This window comes from Bidens hawaiensis, unplaced genomic scaffold, assembly GCF_021521415.1.
Source record: "Bidens hawaiensis isolate Kalapana, Puna unplaced genomic scaffold, B.hawaiensis_p1.1 tig00032454_1, whole genome shotgun sequence".
Classification (NCBI taxonomy): Eukaryota; Viridiplantae; Streptophyta; class Magnoliopsida; order Asterales; family Asteraceae; genus Bidens; species Bidens hawaiensis.
The window spans coordinates 43582-57583 of record NW_027495533.1 but is presented as its reverse complement, the minus strand read 5'-3'; the positions used below and the strand labels follow the sequence as shown (position 1 = coordinate 57583).

Genomic DNA, 14002 nt, shown 5'->3' with positions numbered 1-14002 from the left:
TGTCCTCCTAATCGATCATATCTCAATTATATATAGACAATATAACAAATATCCCTATTTTAAGTCACCAATCAAGCCATTCCTTCCTTGTAAGTGCTTCCTTAATTATCCACGCGGTTTGTTGACTTGATTGCGAAATTATAGGTTAGACTTGGTAACTAGCCGTTATACATGCCCAAATTATCAAGATAACAAACGAAAATCGTTAATAAATAATAAGTACTGAGGATCATTGATCCTGACAGGGTCTGCAACATATTCTAAGGATAATTGATCCAGATTATATGTCAGGATAACATATCCACAGTGTCAAATTTCCGTGCACTAACAATTGCCCCCAAAATGGAGGTTGTGATAAGATCACAGCTGTCATTTTGCCTTCGAAATCAAACTTCCCGCAAAACAGATGAGATTTGACAAGCTGGATATAATTGTCATCATGGAGTTTCCTTGGGAACTTCCCTTCCGGCTGTATATCATATTACCATAAGTATTGATCCTTTTGTGATCCTTGTAATTGGACTTAGGATACCTGATGCAAATAAGTTATGATATTAACTGGGATTAAACCCAACAAACTGGGGACAAGCCCAAATAAACTGGGGACAAGCCCGTGCAACTGGGGACAAGCCCGTTTAACTGGGGACAAGCCCGAAATACTGGGGACAAGCCCAAACCGGGGACAAGCCCAAAATACTGGGGACAAGCCCAAACTGGGGACTGGCCCAAAGATAGGTATGTTAACTGAGGACTCGCCCAAACCGGGATTTAGCCCAAACGTGAGATAACGTTATAAACAGGTGGTATGGTACGTCTACCATAAATCGTAGGATCCTCCATATAGCCGAAGACAACGAAATTGTCAGCCACTAAACGTGTACTGGTCCCGCTGCCCCGAACTATACGTTGGATAGCGTGCGCTCTAGGCGAGAGTGTAGAAACTCTAATTTATAAGAAAGGTGAAAACCTTTAAACCTTAGGGGATATGACCATCGGGGGTCATATCCAATCGTGGGCTAGGCCAAGGGAAATAGTAAAGTACCTTAAATGTAAAGGAGAGGTGGCCAACCTCTTAGACATTGAACTTCTTATTGAAATCTGCATTGTTATTTAAAACTTGGAAAAAGACAAACGTTAAAAATATATTATCCTTAAATTAATAAGAATCTGAAATGAATAAGTGATCGGATAGATATTACCAATTTCAGGATCCTTGATCCTTCTGATGATACTTGATCATGATTAGAAAAAGTATTTCTTGAGATGAATAGCATTACATGCTCTAGGTAACATGTTGCCTTCCATAGTCAGTAGGTGATATGCCCCCCTTTCCGGCTTCTGACTCGATCAAGTAGGGGCCTTCCCACTTAGTTGCTAGCTTTCCATCCGCTGGATTGGTTGTATTTTGGAAGGCTTTCCTCAAAACTAGATCTCCTTCTTGAAATCTTCGAATCCTGATATTCTTGTTGTATGCCCCAGCTACCCTTTGTTGATATGCTGCCATTCTGATCTTAGCTAGGTCTCTGAGCTCATTAACAGTATCTAAATCTTGGAGAAGGATTTCGTTGTTGGCTTAAGGATCACGGATGCTTGTTCTGGCAGTAGGAACCACCATCTCCGTAGGGATTACAGCTTCTGAGCCAAACACCAATGAGAAGGGTGTTTGACCTATTGCATTCTTTGGTGTTGTTCTATCAGCCCAAAGAACATATGGTAGCTCTTCGGCCCACTTGCCTTTTTTGGATCCTAGTTTATTCTTCAAGTTGTTGATAATAATCTTGTTACTTGATTCATCTTGACCATTAGCTTGAGGATGAACTGGTGTAGAAGTGATCATCTTGATGCCCCAACTGTCACAAAAGTTAGTGGTTCTTTTCCCGATAAACTGGGAACCATTGTCACAAACAATTTCAAAAGGGATACCAAATCTAGTTATAATATTTCTTTTAATAAAGGATATAACTTCCCTTTCTCGGACTTGTACTAATGCTTCTGCTTCAATCCATTTAGAGAAGTAGTCTGTCATAGTAAGCATAAAGACCTTTCCGCCTGGTGCCTTTGGTAGCTTGCCTACAATATCCATTCCCCATTTCATGAAAGGCTACGAAGAGGATCTAGGATACATAGGTTCTGCTGGCTGGTGAAGAATGTTTCCATGCCTTTGGCAAGCATCACACTTCTTTGAGTATTCCGTAGCATCCTTCTTCATTGTTGGCCAGAAGTATCCAGTCCTAAGTATCCTGGAAAATAATGCTCTTCCCCCTGTGTGGTTTCCGCAATCGCCTTCGTGGAAGTCTTGAAGTACCTCTTGTATTTCAGGATCCTCGATGCACCTCAAGTATGGACCTGCAAGAGATTTCCTATATAGCACATCATGTAATAAAATGTATTGTGATACCTTGAGTTTGAAAGACTTTGGATTCTCCGTGACTGGAATTTCTCCATCTTGAATGTATTTTTTGATTGGGAGGATCCAAGATCCTTGGTTGTTTGAGGATGATGGATCCCAAAGTATGATTTTTTTGTCAGTTGTTATCTCTCCAACTTCTTGTTCTCCTATTGCTGGCGAGAGTATATGAATGATTGGGATCTTCGTGTCTTCTGGAATCTTCAAAGATGAGGCTAAATTTGCCAAGGCATCTGCCCCAGTATTCTCTTCCCTTGGTACCTGTACAATGCTAAACAATTCGAAGGATTTTGCTAATTCCTTCACAACATCTAGATATTTGATTAGTTTTTCTCCTTTAACAGCATATGAGCCATTAAAGTGGTTAGCAATCAATAATGAATCTATATATACTTGAAGATACCTGATCCTCATGCACTTAGCTAATTGCAAACCTGCGATCAGAGCTTCATACTCTGCCTCATTATTCGTTGCTTGGAACTCACAGGCTATAGACTAGGGTAATATGTCCCCCTGTGGCGATTTTAGTAGTATGCCAAAACCTGTTCCTCTTACATTGGATGCTCCATCTATGAAGAGGATCCAAGGATCCTTGGTTTCTTCAAGTTGTTGGACCTCTAGATCAGCTTCATTTTGCATGTCACTACTGAAATCAGCCACAAAGTCTACAAGCGCTTGTGATTTAATGGCTGTTCTAGGCTCATACTGAATATCATGTGCACTCAGCTTCACAGCCCACTTGTCCATTCTACCTGATAATTCTGGCTTTCTAAGAACATTCTTAACAGGATAGTTAGTTCTCAAAATAATAGTATGTGTTTCAAAGTAATGTCTCAATTTAGTAGAATCCATAATAAGTGCAAGAATTAAATTTTCTAAATGAGAATACCTGGCTTCTGCATCTAAAAGACTTTTACTTACATAATAAACGGGATGTTGTTCACCTTCATGATCCTTCACAAGAACATCACTTACAGCGTTTCCTGAGACAGCTAGGTACAGGTATAAGGATTCTCCATCCACAGGCTTTATCAGAGTTGGAGCTGAGGATAAGTAATCCTTCAAGGTTTTGAGTGCAGCCTCATGCTTTTCTGTCCACTCGAACTTCTTATTCTTCCTAAGGATGTCATAGAAGTCTTTGCACTTCTCGGAGGATCTTGAGATGAACCTATTGAGAGCGGCTATCCTTCCGGTGAGCCTTTGTACATCCTTGGCGTTTGCACGAGACTTCAATTTAAGAATGGCTTCGATTTGCTCGAGGCTTGCTTCAATTCCTCTTTTAGTCACCATATATCCCAGAAATTTTCCAGCCTTAACACCAAATTGGCATTTTGACGGATTCAATTTCATGTTATATTGGTCAAGGATATTGAATGGTTCCTCGAGGTCTCTAAAATGATCCTCAGCTTTCTTCGATTTCACCACCATGTCATCTATGTATACTTCCATGGTTTTGCCTAACTGATCCTTGAACATCATATTCACCAGTCTTTGATATGTTGCCCCTGCATTTCTTAGTCCGAACGGCATAGCAGTATAAAAATATATGCCGGTAGGAGTCATGAATGTTGTATCCTCTTGATCAGATGGTTCCATCTGAATTTGTTGAAATCCAGAGGATGCATCCATAAAGGTAAGCATTTCATGTCCTTCCGTTGCATCCACCATGGAATCTATATGTGGTAATGGGAAAGGATCCTTGGGGCATGCCTTGTTTAAATCAGTAAAATCGACACACACCCTCCACTTTCCATTCTTTTTAGAAACAACAACCACATTAGCTAACCATCGAGGATACTTAACCTCTCTGATCATACCGGCCTTAAGAAGTTTTTCAACTTCCTCTTGTATGATCGCGTTCCTCTCAGGAGCGAATTTCCTTCGCTTCTGATGGACGGGTTTAATAGATAAATCAAGGCCTAATTTATGAGTAATTACCTCCTTTGAAATACCTGTCATGTCTGAATGTTTGAAGGCAAATGTAGATTTTCGTCGCTTTAGGAAGGATACTATATCCTCCTCGATCTCATTTGGGATACTGGATCCTAGGAAAACTTTCACATCTGGATCCTCCGGATCTAAGGATACTTCTTTTAGGTCCTGCTCTCGAGCTTCTAGTAAATTCCTAGGATTTCGCTGTAATTGCTATGCTATCGTCTGTTTAGTTGTTGGCTTCATGGATAAAGAATAATAATTCTTGGCCTCCACTTGGTCACCATCTATCCTTACTACTCCCCAAGGAGTTGGTAGTTTGATGCACTGATGGTAAGTAGAGGCTACAGCCTTCATTCCATGTATCCAAGGCCTGCCTAAAATAACATTGCAACAAGAAAGGTTATCTATAACACAAAATTTTTGATAAGAATTTACACCTTCAATGTAAATTGGGAGGTTGATGTCCCCCAATGTCTTCTTGGTTTCTCCACTGAAACCGACTAGCACTAATGTTCTAGGGATGATCTCCGAATCTGGTATGTTCATCTTCTTAAGGACCTCATGCTGGATGATGTTGACCGAACTCCCACCATCTACTAGGATCCTGCGTACATAATGGTTAGCAATAAACAAAGTAACAATCAAACCGTCATGGTGAGGATCCTGGATGCTGGTTTTATCTTCTTCATCAAAGAAGATTCTTTTATCAGTTGTTAAAGTAGTGGAAATGACTGGTCGTTCCCCGTTCTCCATCTTGGTTTCTTTGGCCAGTTTCTTAGCTGCTGAGAAGGAAGTACCACATATATCCGAGCCACCGGAGATGAAGTTGATTACTTGAGCATCTGGTGGGGGTGGAGTAGCTTTTTGAGGAACCTCTTCAGGATCCTGGATCCTGGACTTTTTTATTCCCAACAGTTCCTTAAAATGGCCCTTACTCAGGAGGTATCCAATTTCCCTCCTTAAACCGATGCAATCGTCCGTCATGTGGCCAAAATCCTCATGGAATGCACACCACTTGGACTTGTCTTTGAAGGATGTTGTTTTCTCAATTTTCCAAGGCCACCTTGCTTTCTCTCCAAGATCCTTCATGTCACAAATCAAACCATGAGTATCAACAGAGAAGCAATATTCAGAAATACTTGGGTAGTCCTCATCATCATCTCCTTCTTCAACTGCCCGGATGTTTTGGTTGTTGAACTTGGATTAAGGCTTCGGGTTATTGTTCCTGAATGAGGATCCTTGTTTCTGGTTAGGTGACTCTTGTTTTGTAGGAATCCCTAACCGTTCTTGGATCTTCTTGTCATCCTCTAGCCTTATAAATCTGAGTGCCATGTTTCTGACGTCATCTAAATTCCTGCATGGAGTCATCACAATATCCATAAAATTGGGAGCCCCTTTGAATTCCCATCTTGAACGCTTCAACAGCTGTAGCCATGTCAAGATTAGGGATCTCTAGGGCCTCCCGGCCAAAACTTGTAACAAAATCCCTTAGGGATTCATCATAAGGTTAGACAACTCTATATAAATCACTAATTAACTTCTCAAATTTCCTACTACAAGAAAACTGGCTGTTGAACAAGTTAACTAAATGTGAAAAAAAAAAGTAACAGAAAAGGGAGGAAGACGTAGCAGCCATTTTAAAGCAGATCCTGATAGTGTTGCTCTAAAGCCTTTGCATAGACAAGCTTCCTTGAGCCTCTCAGGAATCGAGTTAATTTCCATCCTTTCTCTGTATTGCGCTACATGCTCTTCAGGATCAGTGGTCCCGTCATATACTTTCATGTTGGGGGTTTGAAAGCGTTTCGGGATTTCCGCTTCACAGATTGGTGGAGCAAATTTGGATAATTTGTGGCTTCCCTCCGGTATCTCGGGGATTGGACGTATCACCCCGGGTACGCTAGATATCATATCCTTAAGTTTCTGCAGTTCCTTAGCCATGGCTAGGTTGATACCTGCATCCTGCATGGAACCACGATTAGCATTTAAGGATATAGGATCATGCGTGTTACCTCCTTGTTGTGCAAAGGTCGGCATTCCAGAAGAATGACTGAGATAAGAAGCGTCTGCTATAGGAGTTGGTCCACCGGAAGCTATGTTCTGCATGGGGATTATATCTCCTTCATGGACCTCAGAGGATCGCTGATGTTGAATTTCTGAGGATCCTTGATTCTGCCAGAAGGATCCTTGAGGTTGAGGGTTATAGGATCCTGGTTGAAGGATGGATGATCCTTGCTGAAACAAAGAGAATCCTTGAGCCTGTGGACCCATGGATCCCTGTAGAAGGATAGATGACCCTGGCTGAAACAGTGAGAATCCTTGAGCCTGTTGACCCATGGACCCTTGTTGAAGGATAGATGATCCTGGCTGAAAGAACGAGGATCCTTGAGTTTGTTGACCCACGGACCCTGGTTGAAGGATGGATGATCCTTGCTGAAGGATCGAGGATCCTTGAGTATGTTGAGCCACGGATCCTGGAGTAGTGAAATCCAGCACCCTAGGCGTCAAGGGAGTCTGATCCTCTGTTGGCCTCTTTCTTTTCTTGAGATCTTCAATTTCACGTATGATCCTCTGGTTGGTTTTGTTCTGCTGCTCCATGTATGCCATAACCTGTGAAAACATAGCAGAAACATCATTGTTAGATTTGACCACCGAAGTGGCAGAAGTGGTTTTTAAGCTCTGGAAGACTGGAATTTGTGTCTTGTTTCCAGCCGCGGTGATCCTTGGTGCTCCCGTAATTGGAGGAGGTATCAGCGGCAAAGTTCTTGATGAGAGAGAAACCGAGGATGGCATGGTTGATGAAGCAGAGGTTGATTGAGAGGCCATTAATGGTGATATGGGTATGAAAGCTTGAATATTGATATGGTATTTTCTGGATTATAGCACCAATTTCCCCACGGTGGGCGCCAAATTGTTTTGGACAAAAATCACTCAAGGATAATGTATCCAAATCGGTTATGTGAGGATTAGTGCTATGATGATAATATTGAATGTGTAATCTAAATCTTGATGAACACAATGATTTGATCACGAGGGAAAAAGCCCTTAACCAAAATAGTCTTACTTCGGTCAAAACTTATCAAGGTAATCTTTGGTAAAATAACTTCGGTCAAGGATTAATAAGATAATCTTTGGTCGAATTACTTTAGTCAATGATCAACAAGGTAACCTTTGGTCGATAAGTATATGATTATCGTGGTCTCCGGCACAAAAAACCCCGGACGGTGAAAACTATCACCGTCGATTATATTGATAATAAAAGGTGGTTACAAGTGTTGTGGAGTATATGATCGAGATTACAAAGTAGGCTAAAGTGTAGAGAGAATATTTGCTTCTGCTCTAGTGTGTGTGTATACAATGTGTCCTCTTAATCGATCATATCTCAATTATATATAGACAATATAACAAATATCCCTATTTTAAGCCACCAATCAAGTCATTCCTTCCTTGTAAGTGTTTCCTTAATTATCCACGCGGTTTGTTGACTTGATTGCGAAATTATAGGTTAGACTTGGTAACTAGCCGTTATACCTGCCCAAATTATCAAGATAACAAACGAAAATCGTTAATAAATAATAAGTACTGAGGATCATTGATCCTGACAGGGTCTGCAACATATTCTAAGGATAATTGATCCAGATTATATGTCAGGATAACATATCCACAGTGTCAAATTTCCGTGCACTAACATTCCCGTGACCCGAGGATTAGTGGACATCTCGACCCCCTCTAATTTTGCCGATATATACAAGTAGTACTATTATTAAATATTTTAACTTTGTGCTTGAATTTGATTTGGATTTTTCATATGACTCATACATTATATAATATATTGTTCCCCCTAATTGTAACTGACTTTTTAGAAGATCATGGCCGTTTAAACTATTCAACTTTTATTCTCAGCCCTTTAAACTATCAAAAATCCTTCTAGAAACAGCAGTTAATGGAGGTTTTACTCTCTCTTTCATACGCTCCGACGGTTTTTCATTCCTCCCCACGTTCATGGTAGGTTTCCCTTATTATCCCTATGTCGTTGGTTTCTTATATGCATCTGATAATCAACTGCAATCTCAAACCTACATTCAAGCGTTCTTCAGTCGTGATTTGGTAAGCATCCAGATTTAAATTAGGTCTCTTATAATTATAACTTTTATGTTTGAGATTTGTCGATGATGACAACCGTTACAAGTTAAGTGTTCCAATTCGCATTGATTTTGGCTTCCAATCCGCAAATCGCAATTAGGGTTCTGTTTGGTTAGTAACACATGTCCAAATAATTTCTTCAATTTTGCAGATATTGTGGTGAGTCCGCCATCTATGTTCACCCCTTGTGTTAAGTGTGAACTAAAATCCCAGTTTCAAGTTGCAGCAAAAATTGTTGGGTTAAGAAAGAAGGTGCTATCCACCGGTGAAATTAGGTATAAAGGAATCTTTATTCATTTTAAAAATTGTTTAATAATTCTGTAATTGATATTCTTTTGTAATTGCAGAGCGGAAATGTTTGTCAGTTTCGATGTCCCATGGGTCATCATTGGTCATTTTACGAGAGCTTTATTAAATGAAACCAATGTAATACTTTGTTTGATATATGAATGCTTCATTTGGTAATTCTTTTTTCATTAATTTGGTATTTAATATAATTTTCAGTTTGTAGGAGACAAAGTTGAAGTCGCACTTTCTCAATGATTGAAGGTGATTGCTTGTGTCATGGAGACTATGATATGCACACCTCTAATTTTGAGTATTCAAATTTCTTTCACCCAAATCAACCCATTCTTTAAAATATGGTTAATAATTGTCACCCTTAATAATATACCATATTCAGATTTTGACTTGTAAATTTATTATTGCAGACAAGATCTCAAAATGGAATAATGTAGTCCTTGCGTATGAGCCCGTTTGGGTTATTGGGACAGGGAAAGTAATAACTCCATCTCCGGCACTAGAAGTAAGCTGAATATTAGTTTCTACTTCTAACTATGATATCATGTGTAAACATAAGTTTAAGAAAAATAAATTTTTATTAAGTTTTTATAAAGAAAAATAGTTTCTACTTCTAACTATGATATCATGTTTATTAAGTTTTTATTTTCGAATTTTAAAATTAAAATATAATGTTTATGTTTATAGAATATATGAATGGTTCAAACTCAAGGAACCAGGAGGTTAACAAGATGTTGATGGTTTCTATGTTAGGTTGAAATATTAAACTGATAACTGCTATAGTGCTACCTTAACAAAAGATAACAGATCAAGAATCTACTTGTGCGAAGCTGAACGAGTCCGAGTTCTAGCAACACAAACACACATTTTGTTAGTCGAGTACAAGTTCATTGGCCTTTTGAATATTGCAGTCTATTGTCAAACAGTCCTTTTATATATAGTGATTTTATGCGATTTGTTTGTTTGGTTGATAATTTGCAGAATCCAATGGGAGTGGACAGACAACCCCTTATTAATGCCAAGACTAGAAAGACACAAGTCCGGTGGTGTTTGTATTCCATGTTGTAAATCCTAGCTTCACTGTTAAATCTGTTGCCTTTAACATTGGACAACGTTTCAGATTCAGCAGCCGTGACTTTTGCTAATTCCATTATCCACTCTTTTTATTTCATGAGCCTTTTCTTTTTATTATTGATTTTACTTTTTTCACATGTTAATTTCTTTATATTGTTATTTTTAAGTTCCTAATATACCTTAGCTTCCTTTTGGTGCCTTTACTTGGGCAAGCATACATGGAAGTTGGTTGTATTGAATTGAGACAAAATTATGTTGAATCCGTTTTCAGTTATGTTTAGTGTCTAAAGGCTAGATCTTGCTTTTATGTTTGTTGCTGGACATGCTTTTATGTTTGTTGCTGGACATGGCTATATGTTTCATTATATATTATGTTAGGTTAAAACGGGGGAATATATTATGTTAAAAAGTGTTATTATTGTTACGTATACGTTGGACAAAAAAATTTTCAAAGATTTAAAAATAAACAATACAGTTGTTAATATAACATTAAACACACGGGTCGGGTGTAAACCTTGAACAAAAGATTTTCAAAATATTAAGAATAAACAAGACTAATGTTAATATAACATTAAACACCCATCCACCGGACGGGTATAAAACTAGTTATATATGGGGTTATCACTTTTCACTAATCAAGCCTTGAAGCTTTATTTAGAGTGTTGGTTGGCTTCGAGCAATTTGTTGAATCATACACTACTCGGATAACTGGCAGAATTAAGACATATTAAGCTAAAGATATTACGCAAAACATACGTTTTTTTCCCTAGATAAATGCATTTTGATTGATCAATACTTGGAAGCTTTATTTATGTCATTTTTTTTTTACTTTCAACTACAATATATAGAAACATAGATATTACATCAAAATAGCAGGTAGGCGGGCAACAAGTTGTGCCGCCATCCCTTTCTGAATTGCAAACCCTAACCTGCTAAAGACATACCCCTGCCCCTTTGGAGTCGACACATTGCTATGCACAACCTGTTGGACCCTGGTTAGGAAACGGATAGCTTCAGGTGCCAAGGAGCCAAATGTATCAAAAGCCAGAGGGACAAAAACATGTTGGTTCTCTTCGCAGGCTTTAGCATGTTTCTCCACATTCTTCGTTTCAGCCCTTTTCATTGCTTGCCCAGCTACAAACCCATTATCCCTCAAACCAGCTAAGGGAGATACCCCTGTGAGGTCAACACAAGCGTGTTTTCCCCCGGCCCAACCAAAGACGAGCAAATCTGCCGGTCGTAGAGTGGATCTCCCTTCCGTGGGGTCTGTAAGGAAGTTTACGGGGGCTTCCTTTTTAGCTGATATCCCAGCTCGCCTTAAGATGTCCCAAAGAACGTCCCGCACCCAATCATGTCGGTATTTGAACCCAGGCATCTCCTTGCAATGAACCGCATGCTCTCCGAATTTATCCAGGCAAGCCTTACGGCAGATCGGACATGTTTCGTCTTCTGGGTACATTGGGACCATCAAACGGTACTTAAGAATGGCCCTATACTCGACCGCAGACATGCTTTGGCCCAAGCCATCAATCGGGATAACGGTCAGAAAATCTTGGGCATGAGGACCTTGTAAGCATTCAATAACCGCCTTCTGTCGGGGGGACAATCCAAAAACTTCTCCTAGGCTCTGAGCGATTTTGCCAAAAAGGGCATTCGCCAAAGTTTTTGAGGCTTTGGTGGGGCGGTGTCCATATTAGAGAAACCGCCAATGTCAAAGTCTGGGAGAGCGCCATTTAGGCGTTCCAGGGCCTGCACGTAGTCTGAGTCCAGGTCGACAACTCCGCTATTCCTTAAGATGTGATTCTGTAGCTTCCAAGACTGAGCCCTCGACGCTACAAAAGCGTAAACCCCAACATCATGAGCCGAAAGAAGGCCTAAACCCCCTAAGCGCATCGGTAAAGATGCAAGTCGCCACTGAAGATCACCAAAGAACGGGCCTCCACGTACAACTATGTCTTCGATGGCTTCTCGTAGCCCCTTATCAAAACAGGATACCGTATCATCAATCATATGGGGGTGGCATGTTCGTAACCCAAAAAGCAACTTAGCAACCCCCATGCAAGACCTAAGCAGGAGGAGTTCGCTCTGGGGATCCCTAAGGCAAGGTAAGAGTTTCATATGATCAACCGCACGAGATGCTCTCCGCCTCGCCAACTCCTTAATAAAGTAGGGATCTCGACTAACAGCCCCTCCAAGGAGCTTTACCCCTCTCTCTGGTCTACCAATCCCACTAGGGAAGAGCCCATCTTTGACTTTCACCCCATTACACGCTGGCCAAAAAACCTCGGTTTTCTTAATATTAAGTTGCAGCCCCAATGATGGCCCTTCCGAGTTGATAATGTCTAGGGCTTTAGCGACTTCGTTGGCACCACCAATAATAGTCCCATCATCCAAGTACCAAGCATGAAATGGGAGGTTACAGTCATTTTGTACCCGGAGAACAAGAGGGTGTAATGCTAAGGCAAAGAGGAGGGGCCCAAGGGGGTCTCCCTGCTGAACCCCAGTAGTAGCCCCTATACAGTCATCACCAACGTACAACCTAGCCGGCTGGGCATAAAGGAACTGGACCCATAGATAGATAGACGGGCAATGATGATGAACCTCCTGGAGAAGGGCTGTGCGGTCGACCATATTGAAGGTGTTGGAGAAGTCCACGGTAAGCATAGCAAAAGAGCCGTCCGCGTGAAAGGAGTTAAGAAACCGGTTCGCGCTGTGAAGCACCGCCTCTGCCCCATTAGGGGTCCCCACCCCAAACTGAAAGTTCCCTAAATACTGAGTCATTTCCTTCCCAACCATCTTCATAGCCACTTTAGAAACCAACCTACGCCAAATAGCCCCCACAGCAATGGGCCGAATTCCATTATCCGGCTTTAATAAATGGGTAAGGGGGGCCGAAGCAATAAACTCAGCGAGCACCTTGGGGCACAGACCCCCTAGCCATAAGTTGACGACTTCAGTGATGGCTGAGAGCGGACCCATGGAAGTCACTGATCCCTCACCACTAAGAGCGTCCAACAAGTGTTGCGCCCGCATCCCGTCTCTCCCGCATGAGGTCCCTTTAGGAAATGATCGGATACATCTAAGCACACAGTCCCCATCCACAGAGAGAGTAGGCAGGGCGACAGAGTTAGAAGGCAAGGACGGAGGCGGCACCACTGGGTGTTTATCAATGAGGGCTTTCATGGTTGAATCTCCGAGAGGGGCAACCCCACTTGAGCATAATACCTTGACTGCAGTTGTGAAATGACCATCCCTGACTTTCCTGAGACATTGTTTAATATTGAGGCTGTTTTCAGAACCCTCCTCCCCTCCCACCTCTCTTTTAGAAAAAGTGCTCCCCCCCACGTTATCAAAGAGAGAAAGAACCAAGTCAGCAAAACCAAATCCATCTTTCCACACCGCAAGTGCTTTCTGAATGCTACTACATTGCAAAGGCTTTCGATTCCCTGACCTGCGTTCCTGCCTAGTGGAAGGTTTCACCACCCTTAAAGTACAACGCGGCAACAATAGTAATTTGACCCAATTCTCAATCGAGCCTGGTGAATCCACTACCTTGTGTAAAGCGCATGCCAAAGTCTGAGCAAACGCCAAACGACAACTTGGGGGGATGCTCTTAACCGTTTGAATGGGAAGGGAGAAAACCCATTCCAAAAGGGATACATCCTCAACCACTCCCACAGATGGACCTGGGTCCCTATCCACAGACACACGATTTGGTTTCTGGATCCCAACGATGAATTCTCCAGCATCTCCAGAATCCACAGAAAAAGAATAGACACCATCAGCATGCTTGCACCCCCTGCTAAGGGCATGCAACGTCATGCACCTCCCACATAACCATTTATCCCCCGCCCGAAGGGCTTCCCCAACATCTATAAAAAGGTCCAAATCCTTAGAGATAGCGTCTTTTAAAAGGTTCTTTCGAGTATCCGTTTTGAAATGGGTACTTTGCATGTGCTCAAGTAGGCGGAAAAACCCCGAGGACCCAGGTCTACCATCCTTACACTCGTGGAAATGCTTAAAGGGGCATGGCCTTAAACCGTAAGTGGAGCTAGGACCAAGCCCTCCTGTATTTACATTTCGAATTCTTTTTATGGTAGCTATGCACACACGAGAACAGAAAACAAACAAATCACAAAAGACACC

The 14002-nt window shown here is 41.3% G+C and overlaps 1 long non-coding RNA gene across 1 annotated transcript; it reads left to right on the top strand.

Annotated features, from left to right (window-relative positions):
- The first annotated feature begins 8198 nt into the window (after positions 1-8198).
- On the top strand, positions 8199-10172 carry LOC143583541 (uncharacterized). Its single transcript, XR_013144189.1, has 4 exons — positions 8199-8908; positions 8987-9080; positions 9193-9652; positions 9764-10172. It is a non-coding gene; the product is annotated as an uncharacterized LOC143583541 (long non-coding RNA).
- The last annotated feature ends 3830 nt before the right edge of the window (positions 10173-14002 follow it).